The sequence below is a fragment of the Coregonus clupeaformis genome, chromosome 7 (assembly GCF_020615455.1).
Source record: "Coregonus clupeaformis isolate EN_2021a chromosome 7, ASM2061545v1, whole genome shotgun sequence".
NCBI lineage: Eukaryota > Metazoa > Chordata > Actinopteri > Salmoniformes > Salmonidae > Coregonus > Coregonus clupeaformis.
The window spans coordinates 15,269,020-15,279,271 of NC_059198.1; the positions used below are offsets into that span (position 1 = coordinate 15,269,020).

A 10,252-nucleotide genomic window follows, 5' to 3' on the forward strand; every position below is an offset into this window, starting at 1 on the left:
GCGGTGACTAATGTCCTGCCTTAGCTCAGACAATGAGTTTGGGACGGAGCCGGGAAAGTGTTGAGGAGGAAAAAAACTGCCGGGCACCTTTGACAAATGGAACCCTTCGCACTCCCCTGCTCGCTGAGGGAGGCTTTACAAAGTCACGCGACACGGTGCGACACGCTCGGCGTCCTCCGAGGCACGGCTGGGACCTGCGGAGCACCGAGGCTTCTGGGAAAGGGGAACATAATGAATTCTTTGGGAAGTCCAGCCCTGGCTTTTTTTTCTTCATGAATAAGATCTATTTCCAAAGCATGTCGACCTCTCTTAATAAAAACACCAGTCAGGCCTGGAATAGCCCAAGACGTTTTAGGGGCCCATATACAAGTTCATATTTCTGTTGCTCTATACATTTCCGAGGCCCACTTTTTTTCCCCCAGGCCAAGCCTGTCAGAGTCAGTGTAGTGTAGGGGCCCGCCCTGAGGTTTCCTTTGGCAGGTAGGGGAGCCCCGATGACAGACCGTCATTAGAAACGTCTGGAGTCCCCCCCCCCCCACCCTTTTCAAGGAACTAACTAAAAACTATTGGATCCTCCCCCTCCTCCCTCCAGCTTTCTTCCCCCCACCTCCCACCTTTCTCCCTTCAACCCTGCAAGGAACTGGGCTTTGTCTAAAAAATAAGCAAAGGAGAGGAATCCCCCCTGCGCCCCCTCCAACCCCCGTTCCTCCTTGCTCCCTGCGGAGTATTGTTAAAACACAGCCCCCGCTCTTTCCTCCTCTCTCCCTCTCTTTCTCTCTCTCCAAGGCCCAGCTCTTAAAACAGAGTGCTTTGCATGAGAAAAAACGATTAGTCTTCAAATGCCATCCTGACAAAAGAGGCCTCCTTTCAGGTCGGGCAAGAAATTTGCTCCGATAGTAGAGTTCCCCTTTTGTTTTTCTAAGATGAGGCATTATTTGTCTTACAGGCAGGGGCTGTTAGCATTCACTTGCAGAGGAGGCCCCACTGGCCCCTCGAGAAGAGGGGGAACGGGGGTCGAAGTCCCCGCAACAGAGGACGGAAGTGAAGGAGTAAGGGAAAGGGGGAAAGGGGGAAAAGAGGGGAAGAAGCACTCATTTAAACATGTTTTTAGAAGGGAGGGGGCAACTGGGCCTGAACTTTATTCAGGTATTAACCTTGGGATTGGCATTTGACATTCAAACAATGTCCCTGTCCTCAACCTCGACCCCCAGGTTTCACTAACACCCACAGGGCTTACTCACTAATGCAGATAACCAGGCCAGCATGGGGCACATCAAATACATACATATTAAAACAACTTCACCATTGTCATGTGTATCAGAACAGTCAAAGCTATGCAACTAAATCATTCCAAACAGCTATTTATGAAATTGATATTAGAAATGATCTTTCTCATACAGACTTTGGGGGTGTACAAAAATGAACTCCCATTCAGTCTCAATCACAATAATCAGTGACCCTTCTCTTGCCTTCAATTGACCTCTCCCGCAGTAGTTCTGTGTGCGTGCGTGCGCCTGTCTGAGCCTGTCCAAGTGTGTGTGTGTGTCTTCGTGCAGCAGCCTGACGCATGGCTTTCCACACACACACACACACACACACACACACACACACACACACACACACACACACACACACACACACACACAGACCAGGAAGGAGGGGGGGAGTGACAGATCATTGTTCACAGTGAGCGGGCCACCTCATCGGTCCCCTGGTCGTCACCCCGCTCCCTGGATGACGAGGGAGAGCAGGCCCCCTTACGGATGCCACAACCAGCTCCCATCAAGCCTGACACAATGCCACATCTACAATAACAGACCCAAACCCCTGGAAGTCGGGAACTACATCTCCACTGTCCATCTCAGCGTCTCAACTTTACACAGTGCGCCACACCACAGGCAAATGGGCCCGCAGCTCACTTCACCTCTTGCTGCCATACTTCACACAGCAGTCGCAAAGACGCTTTTACGGCGGCTCAGGGCTAACAGCGGAGGAGACAAGCGTCGTCCAGCTCCATCGTCAGCCAGGCGCGACCTGCCGCCATTTGTACTCTGTTTGTACTCGAGTGTGTGAGAAAAGAAAATGCAGGCGCTCGCTGACACACTCTAGGGCTCATGCAGGAGTCTGCTAGCACTCATTCACTCCTGCATTCATCTTTGTTTTTATCTACTAAATCATTTGTTTCTCTCTCTTTTATCTCTCTCGGTCTCTGTTACTCTCTATCTCGCTCTCTCTCTCTTTCTCTCTCTCTCAGGGAGGCTGGTTGACCAGGCTAATTGGCAGGTCCAATCTGAGTTTCCATGAGGCCAAAGCCCTGGAAAACAAATGGCCATTCTGACTCTCAGCCTCTGGTACAGCAGCTTGAGCTCTGGCTTTTTCCCCACATTTCTTATTTCCTTAAAGAAGAACTACTGGCTACTTTGCTTGCGCGCTCCTGTGTGTGTGTCTGTGTGTGTGTGTGTGTGTGTGTGTGTGCGTGTGTGTAAAATATGTCTATGATGGGGATATTTTATATTGAGCTGCGTTTGCATTTTAAAACATGCATGTGGAGTAAGAGTACATTTGGAAGCCTATGTGTATGGTGTGGAGGTGGGGCTTTATCTAAATGCAAGCGTGTGTATAGACATGTCATTACACTTGTCTCTCTCTCATCCCCCTTCATCAGATCAACCACCCCACCCCCTCACTTTGCAAAGACATGTTCCCAGTGAAAGGTGCCTTTAGTGGGGCTCCTTGAAGCGGGGAGTGGGGGGTGAATGGGGTCCCGCTCTGGGACGCAGCTGGTGGAGGTGGAGGGGAGCTGGGGGAGAAGGAACACATAGCATATTAAATCGGCTGGCGGAGGCCGGGTACGTCCACTCAGAGAGCTAGGAGAGCCAGATCTGAGGCATGCCCTGAAGGGATGGCTGGGCCTGGGGATTAGGAGGGCCAAGGAGAAGCCCTCGTGCTGTGCCACGCCGCATGCCTGCCTGCCCCCTTCTTCTCTCCGCTCACACGCAAATGCATCCAGACACTTTGACGTAGGCTACACTCGGCAGTGAATTGCCACAGCCCAAACTTTTTACAAGAAGGCGAAGGAGCCTCTCACTCATCACACATACACCTCCGTCTCCTTTCTCGCTGCCTTTTTTCTCTCAATATTTCTCTCTCGCTTTCTCTCTCCTTGACTTGTTCTCTTTTTTTCCCTCCGCTGTGCCTTTTCGATTTTATGTCAATATATCAAAGTTCAGAATCCTCAAAGTGAGGGACTCCTATTGGGAGCCATCTATTCATGTAGCGGCTATATTCACACTTAGGGGAACTTTGATTGGATAGCCATTGTGATACTATGTTTATTTATTTCTGCCAGTAGATAAGATAACTGCACCTCTCCTAACCTGCAATTGTAAGCTGTGGTTTGTGGGATAGAAGTACTTAGCGCTCTGCTAAAGAGTTGAGCGGAGCGTCCATTGAAAGACACAGTATGATAAACCTTTCTTCATATTGACATCCGTGCCCGTCAAATGGCCCGTGAGTACCACAACAGAAATCACACACCATATCTGCCTCATACCCATGGATCCACACCACAACAAACCAAAAATGTGAATAAATGCTACAAAAATGTATTGGTCCTTGTTTTCTTAGATCAAATCAACTTCCCCTAAATGAACCTGGTAGAACAGTACATTTGCTACCTCTGAGTGTGCATTTACAGAGGGTCATTACCACAACAACAGACATCATTAGGGCCTCATGCATACACACCTGATAACAGGTATTCTTTCTCTAGGATGTAAAAGGGCCTAAGGCCTGCCTAGAACAGTCGATTTGAGGGCCGGGGCGAGGAGGAGGGGGCCTTGACTTAAGAGGGTAATAGAGTGTCATCTTTGTGCATTAACATCTGCTTGTGTGACAGGTCCTATTTTGAGCAGGTTGGAGAGGTCACGGGTGCGCTGCCTGGTGTTTTGCAGTGATGCATAATTGAATGTAAAGGTGTGCTAATATGGAGATAAAGGGCTGCTCTGCTATCTGATGGGCTGAGGAAGGATAGGGGTTATCCGTGAGTTTCCTTTCCTATCCGTGGGACTGTGAGTTACAGATTGTCCCCTTCACCAGACGGGCACTGATTCATCTCCGCTGGTGGAAAAAAAAACAGGCTTCTTCATTGTGCCTTTTTTAAATACCAGATTATCAACTTAAACGTTGTGTGTATTTATTACTGTTACTGAATCATTTATGACATGCAGTCCTTGTTTTGTAAAATTGCACCTGTTCAAGTGAAGCTGCAGCCCCTAGCTGAGCTCTGTTCTGTTCTGGAGATATTGTAAAACAGTAACGCCATACATATTTATAACACTGAGTGTGTTCATCAGATATCATTCATATTTAATACGATTAAATCACAAAATATCTCTGGCTCCATGCACATTATTATACACATGTACTTAAAGCCAATCTGTGGTTATTTCAGAGCATCATTTTCTCATGGAAAATATCTGCCATCCATTCAGGCTAAATAGAGCTCAAATTAATATAATTACATTTAAAATTGCTTTTGTGATCATTAAATCTGGAGGTAAGCAATCACACATTCTTCAGGAAAAATGCACTCTGTCAAAGAGATTTCTGTCGACAATCAGTCACTACTATTGCGGTAAATCAAACTCAATAGCAAATCCCTGAAATACATCAATTGTAGTATGTTGTTTAAGTCCATTGCATCCTCTCTAAATAAAATAACGGATTATAATTTTTAAATGAAATGCAGGTAGGCCTTATCGAATTGAGGTATAACATTAGGATTTGTGGAAGAGAAAAACATTGTTCCTGTTGATTAAAATGCATATCTAAAAGGCAAAAATGTATTAATGAAAAAATGACATTTAGATTTCGTTTCCTGGCTAGATAAGGATAACAATGCACTATATTACTGTACCAAACACATGTTTTGATTAGGAACAATAATCTATTGAGGTATTGAGAAATAGGCTAAAAGAAAGGTGTATATATTCCTTGATGTTCACACTTAACAAATATTATTTCATTTAAATAGTTGAGCCGATTCCTTTATCAATTAAATTACTATTCAGTAGACTAGCCTAATGAGCATATGATTTCAGAAATAAGTGCATAAAGGTTTCAGCTCATGCAAACAAAATTATGCTTAAAAACACAAAAGTATGTGTAAAATCAATCACTAAATTCAGTGGGTTATATGTTCTTGTAATTTATTTATTTATTTACAAATTACAACCTTAAGAATTGTTTAACAAACACTCATGGCAAAATACAAAAAAGGCAGCACATGAGAGATTTTTCATATGGGCATGAAACTTGCATAGTCCAGTCCAGATGACCAGAGGGCAAAAAAAGCTTTTATCTGCACCAGCTCTTAAACTTCAATTGTTTTGCATTAAACTCCTACTGCTCGTTCTCAAGGCAGTTAGATCTCCGTTAATAATTTGCCAAGTGTCAAAGAAGGTTTGGCTGAGCCGTCACCGCACGGCTGAACGCCTCGAACCTTCGTCGTTTGTATAGCGGCGTGAAACCTGAGACACAAACGGTCCACCAGTCACTCACAGCGAATCCGACAAGCAGATAAAATGTGGAACAGCTGGCGCGGAGCAGAAGAAAAAGTTTAAAACAAATATCTCCACATGTGGAGGCGTGCTGCCATGATACATAACGGACCGAAAAGTACATACGCAAAAAACTCAATGGATAAAATACAAAAAATGATAGGCCGAATAATTAGGCCTGATTATAATAAGGGCAATAAAATATTTGGGGAAAGTATCCAAATGAGCCGGCGCTAATATTACGCCTACCCAAGAGTCGCCTATCCTGTATTTAAACTCCAAAATCACATTTTCTATTTAGAACATTTCTATTTAATTTGATATAACCCAGTCAATTTTCTACTATTGTCAAACTCGATACAATGCTCATTATATAGGTCTGCAGGCCTGTTTAATCGTTAAACTGTGCCTTGTAAAATAAATGTTGGCCTACTTGTATTCCAACATTCATATTTTGATTGTAGAAATAGGGACTTCAGTAGTTGCATTTGATTGTTATCTGAATAGGCTATATTCGATTCAGAACAACAGTCCATAAATTATAGTAATGCAGTCATAACTCATATTAGGCCTAATGGATAAGAGACCGAATCGATAACAGACACGACTTGGTAAAATCGCGCTGAAACATGATCACACGTAGGCCTAAATATGCATGCCCCGTGCGTTTCTTTAGGTAAAAGTCCCAAAAGTTTTGTGTCTGTAGTGGAAGTTCCCAAATAATTTTCAGCACACACTTCTCAACAATGCAATTACTTTTGCATTAAAGTGTTTCCAAAAACAAAAGCTTCAACCTTCCATAAAATAACTTTAAACGCACTTTAAATTAGATTTAGGGGAATAACAACCATTGTGTTGAATTAACAGAGTGAGAGTGTGAGTTTATTTCACCTTCTAAGAAATTACATCAGCAAAGTTTGGAAAATGTGCAATGGGTCAACTTGTAACTTTAAAGAAAGTAGAAAACATCCAGCAAAATATATAGTAATTTCGTGTGATAACATTTGTGAATAAGTTTAGTTTTCATACTATTTTATCATTTTATCACCCCCCTCCGATTTGTGGACTGCTATGAAATTCCAGCTTATTTGAAACGTGATACCTCTGACAGTTTTTGAATAGACGTCGTGTTTTCTCCCTCAAAACTTTCAAAGCCAGCAAAGAGCAAAAGGTTAAAAGGAAACAGTTAATCATGCCTCGTCGTGTTTTTTGCACTTACGTGTTCGAAGGATGTTTCCACTCCTTTAATTCTTGATATTTTCTGTCTTCTTCTCTTAAGTTAAGTATTTTTTCGCTTGTTGCAGATGTGCCTCTCGCGCTCTGGAGTTGCTTGTGAGACTCCAACTCCAAAACCGCTCTGCCAGACTTTTCCTTCTTTTCCGCGTCTTTCTCCTTTTCACAGTTTGCTGAATAGAGCGAACACTGAATTAATACCGTGAACCTCCCTGCATACCTGACGATAGCAGATGATAAACCTGTATGAATAAGACAGCATAAGTGTTTACAAAAACGTGTGGACTGTTGTTATTACATTAAGTATGCTTTTCGAGGAGAAGAGGGCGAAGTGTAGAACTCCAGCTGCTCTTTCCCTCGCCTGACTCCTCCCTTCGGATCGGGCTCCCTCGCTCTCTACCTCCCTCTCTTTCTATTCTCCCCCGTTTCCCCTCCCTCCTTCCCTCCCTTTCTCTTCTCTGCTCCGGGCCGCAGTTTCCTGAGACGGTGTAGACATGGTTGGATCGAATGGACCGTTGTACAGCACCAGTCCCACACAATTGCAAGGATTGCCAAATACTAATATTTCACTTATACCAATACTCCAATACTCCTTAGGATGAAGTTTGTGATGTTGAGTGTCAGTGTTGTTACTCATAATAGTTTCAACACCAGTGGCCAGGCATCAGCACTAGTGGCCCCACTAACAATTGGATTTAGACCTTTTTATTTATCACAAACAATAAATAGAGCATTATAAATAAGAAGTATTAGGGATAAGGTGAGCATGGTTTGATTTAGTATGAGTTGATTTAATAAACAATATAAACATCCGATGAATATGAACATTATATATTTAAGCAATAATGCCCGAGGAGGTGTGGTATATGGCCAATATGGCTAAGGGCTGTTCTTACGCATGACGCAACGTGGAGTGCCTGGATACAGCCCTTAGCCGTGGTATATTGGCCATATATCACAAACCCCCGAGGTGCCTTAATGCTATTATAAACTGGTTACCAAGGTCATTAGAGCAGTAAAAATACAGTTGAAGTCGGAAGTTTACATAGACCTTAGCCAAATACATTTAAACTCAGTTTTTCACAATTCCTGACATTTAATCCTAGTAATAATTCCCTGTCTTAGGTCAGTTAGGATCACCACCATTTTTAGAATGTGAAATGTCAGAATAATGGTAGAGAGAATGATTTATTTCAGCTTTTATGTCTTTCATCACATTCCCAGTGGGTCAGAAGTTTACATACACTCAATTAGTATTTGGTAGCATTGCCTTCAATTTTTTTACTTGGGTCAAACGTTTCGAGTAGCCTTCCACAAGCTTCCCACAATAAGTTGGGTGAATTTTGGCCCATTCCTCCTGACAGAGCTGGTGTAACTGAGTCAGGTTTTTAGGCCTCCTTGCTCGCACACGCTTTTTCAGTTCTGCCCACACATTTTCTATAGGATTGAGGTCAGGGCTTTGTGATGGCCACTCCAATACCTTGACTTTGTTGTCCTTAAGCCATTTTGCCACAACTTTGGAAGTATTCTTGGGGTCATTGTCCATTTGGAAGTCCCATTTGTGACCAAGCTTTAACTTCCTGACTGATGTCTTGAGATGTTGCTTCAATATATCCACATAATTTTCCTTCCTCATAATGCCATCTATTTTGTGAAGTGCACCAGTCCCTCCTGCAGCAAAGCACCCCCACAGCATGATGCTGCCACCCCCGTGCTTCACGGTTGGGATGGTGTTCTTCGGCTTGCAAGCAACCCCCTTTTTCCTCCAAACATAACGATGGTCATTATGGCCAAACAGTTCTATTTTTGATTCACCAGACCAGAGGACATTTCTCAAAAAAGTACGATCTTTGTCCCTATGTGCAGTTGCAAACCGTTGTTTGGCTTTTTTATGGCGGTTTTGGAGCAGAGGCTTCTTCCTTGTTGAGCGGCCTTTCAGGTTATGTCGATATAGGACACGTTTTACTGTGGACATAGATACTTTTGTACCTGTTTCCTCCAGCATCTTCACAAGGTCCTTTGCTGTTGTTCTGGGATTTATTTGCACTTTTCGCACCAAAGTACATTCATCTCTAGGAGACAGAACGCGTCTCCTTCCTGAGCGGTATGACGGCTGCGTGGTCCCATGGTGTTTATACTTGCCTACTATTGTTTGTACAGATGAACGTGGTACCTTCAGGCATTTGGAAATTGCTCCCAAGGTCTACAAATTATTTTCTGAGGTCTTGGCTGATTTATTTTTATTTGCCCATGATGTCAAGCAAAGAGGCACTGAGTTTGTGTAAACATTTGTTGGAAAAATTACTTGTGTCATGCACAAAGTAGATGTCCTAACCGACTTGCCAAAACTATAGTTTGTTAACAAGAAATTTGTGGAGTGGTTGAAAAACAAGTTTTAATGACTCCAACCTAAGTGTATGTAAACTTCCGACTTCAACTGTAAATGTTTTGTCATACCCATGGTATACGGTCTGATATACCATGGCTGTCAGCCAATCAGCATTCAGGGCTCTAACCACACAGTTTATATATATATATATATATATATATATATATATATATATATATATATATATATAAATCATTTAGTATATGTTATGAATAGGACTATGATTCAATCATAACTGATCTGTTTGCATGTTTTTTCATGGTGTGCATAAGTGTCTTTCTTTCCTCTCCTTTCTCTTGGAGTGTGAGGTGGCTTAGTGATCTACATTTCATTTATTCAGGTCAAGTGAAATTGGTATTTAATATCCCATTCCCATATCTCTAACTAATTTAAATCTATGAATGTTTACCATGAGATTCAGATAAGCCTCAAGTAGGCCTATGTATAACTGGGTCCCTCTTTACATTAGGTAAGTAGAGTGTAATTGCAGAGAGTAGATAGCCTACACATTGTTACATAGCAGCCTTCTTATAACAGTTGTACCTGTCTGTGCAATTACACATTCAACCTGACAACCAACTGACATAGGTCACTTGCTCTGTGTTTTCCCCATATAAAGTCCCATTCACGTATGAGGGGGAATTATGTGACGCGTCAAGCTTCTTATGATAGGGAAACTGGAAAAGTGGTGCCCTGGGCCACAGCCTTCTGAATGAGACCTAATGTTATGGTAAGGAGGCGGAAAAGCTTTCCTGTTGGGGTAGGTATGATCAATATACATAATCAATATGTAGAGAAATGGTGCAGTAAAAGAGGTGTACAGGGGTCTGTATCAATCAATGAAGAGGTGGGGGTTAGGCGAAAATCACCAATTAATCGTTTAAGCAGGATTTGACTATGTGTGTGTGGTCAAGAGGTCATGTTGTCCAGTTGTCTGTGGATGTGTCCCAAGCAGTACCCTATTCCCTATATAGTGCACTACTTTTGGCCAGAGGGCTATGGGGGATAGGGGGCCATTTGGGACGCATCATATGATCATTTTATTTAGGTGTCACAACAACAGATCATG

The 10,252-nt window shown here is 42.9% G+C and overlaps 1 protein-coding gene across 3 annotated transcripts in view; it reads right to left on the reverse strand.

Annotated features, from left to right (window-relative positions):
• The window catches only part of LOC121569923 (transcriptional activator GLI3-like), a 146,164-nt gene extending 139,015 nt beyond the window's left edge, over positions 1-7,149 (reverse strand). For all 3 annotated transcript variants that reach the window (XM_041881266.2, XM_041881267.2, XM_041881265.2), the window contains exon 1: positions 6,781-7,149. The gene's annotated coding sequence lies outside the window, so the exon portion shown is untranslated. The remainder of the gene's footprint in view (positions 1-6,780) is intronic.
• Between the last annotated feature and the right edge of the window lie 3,103 nt (positions 7,150-10,252).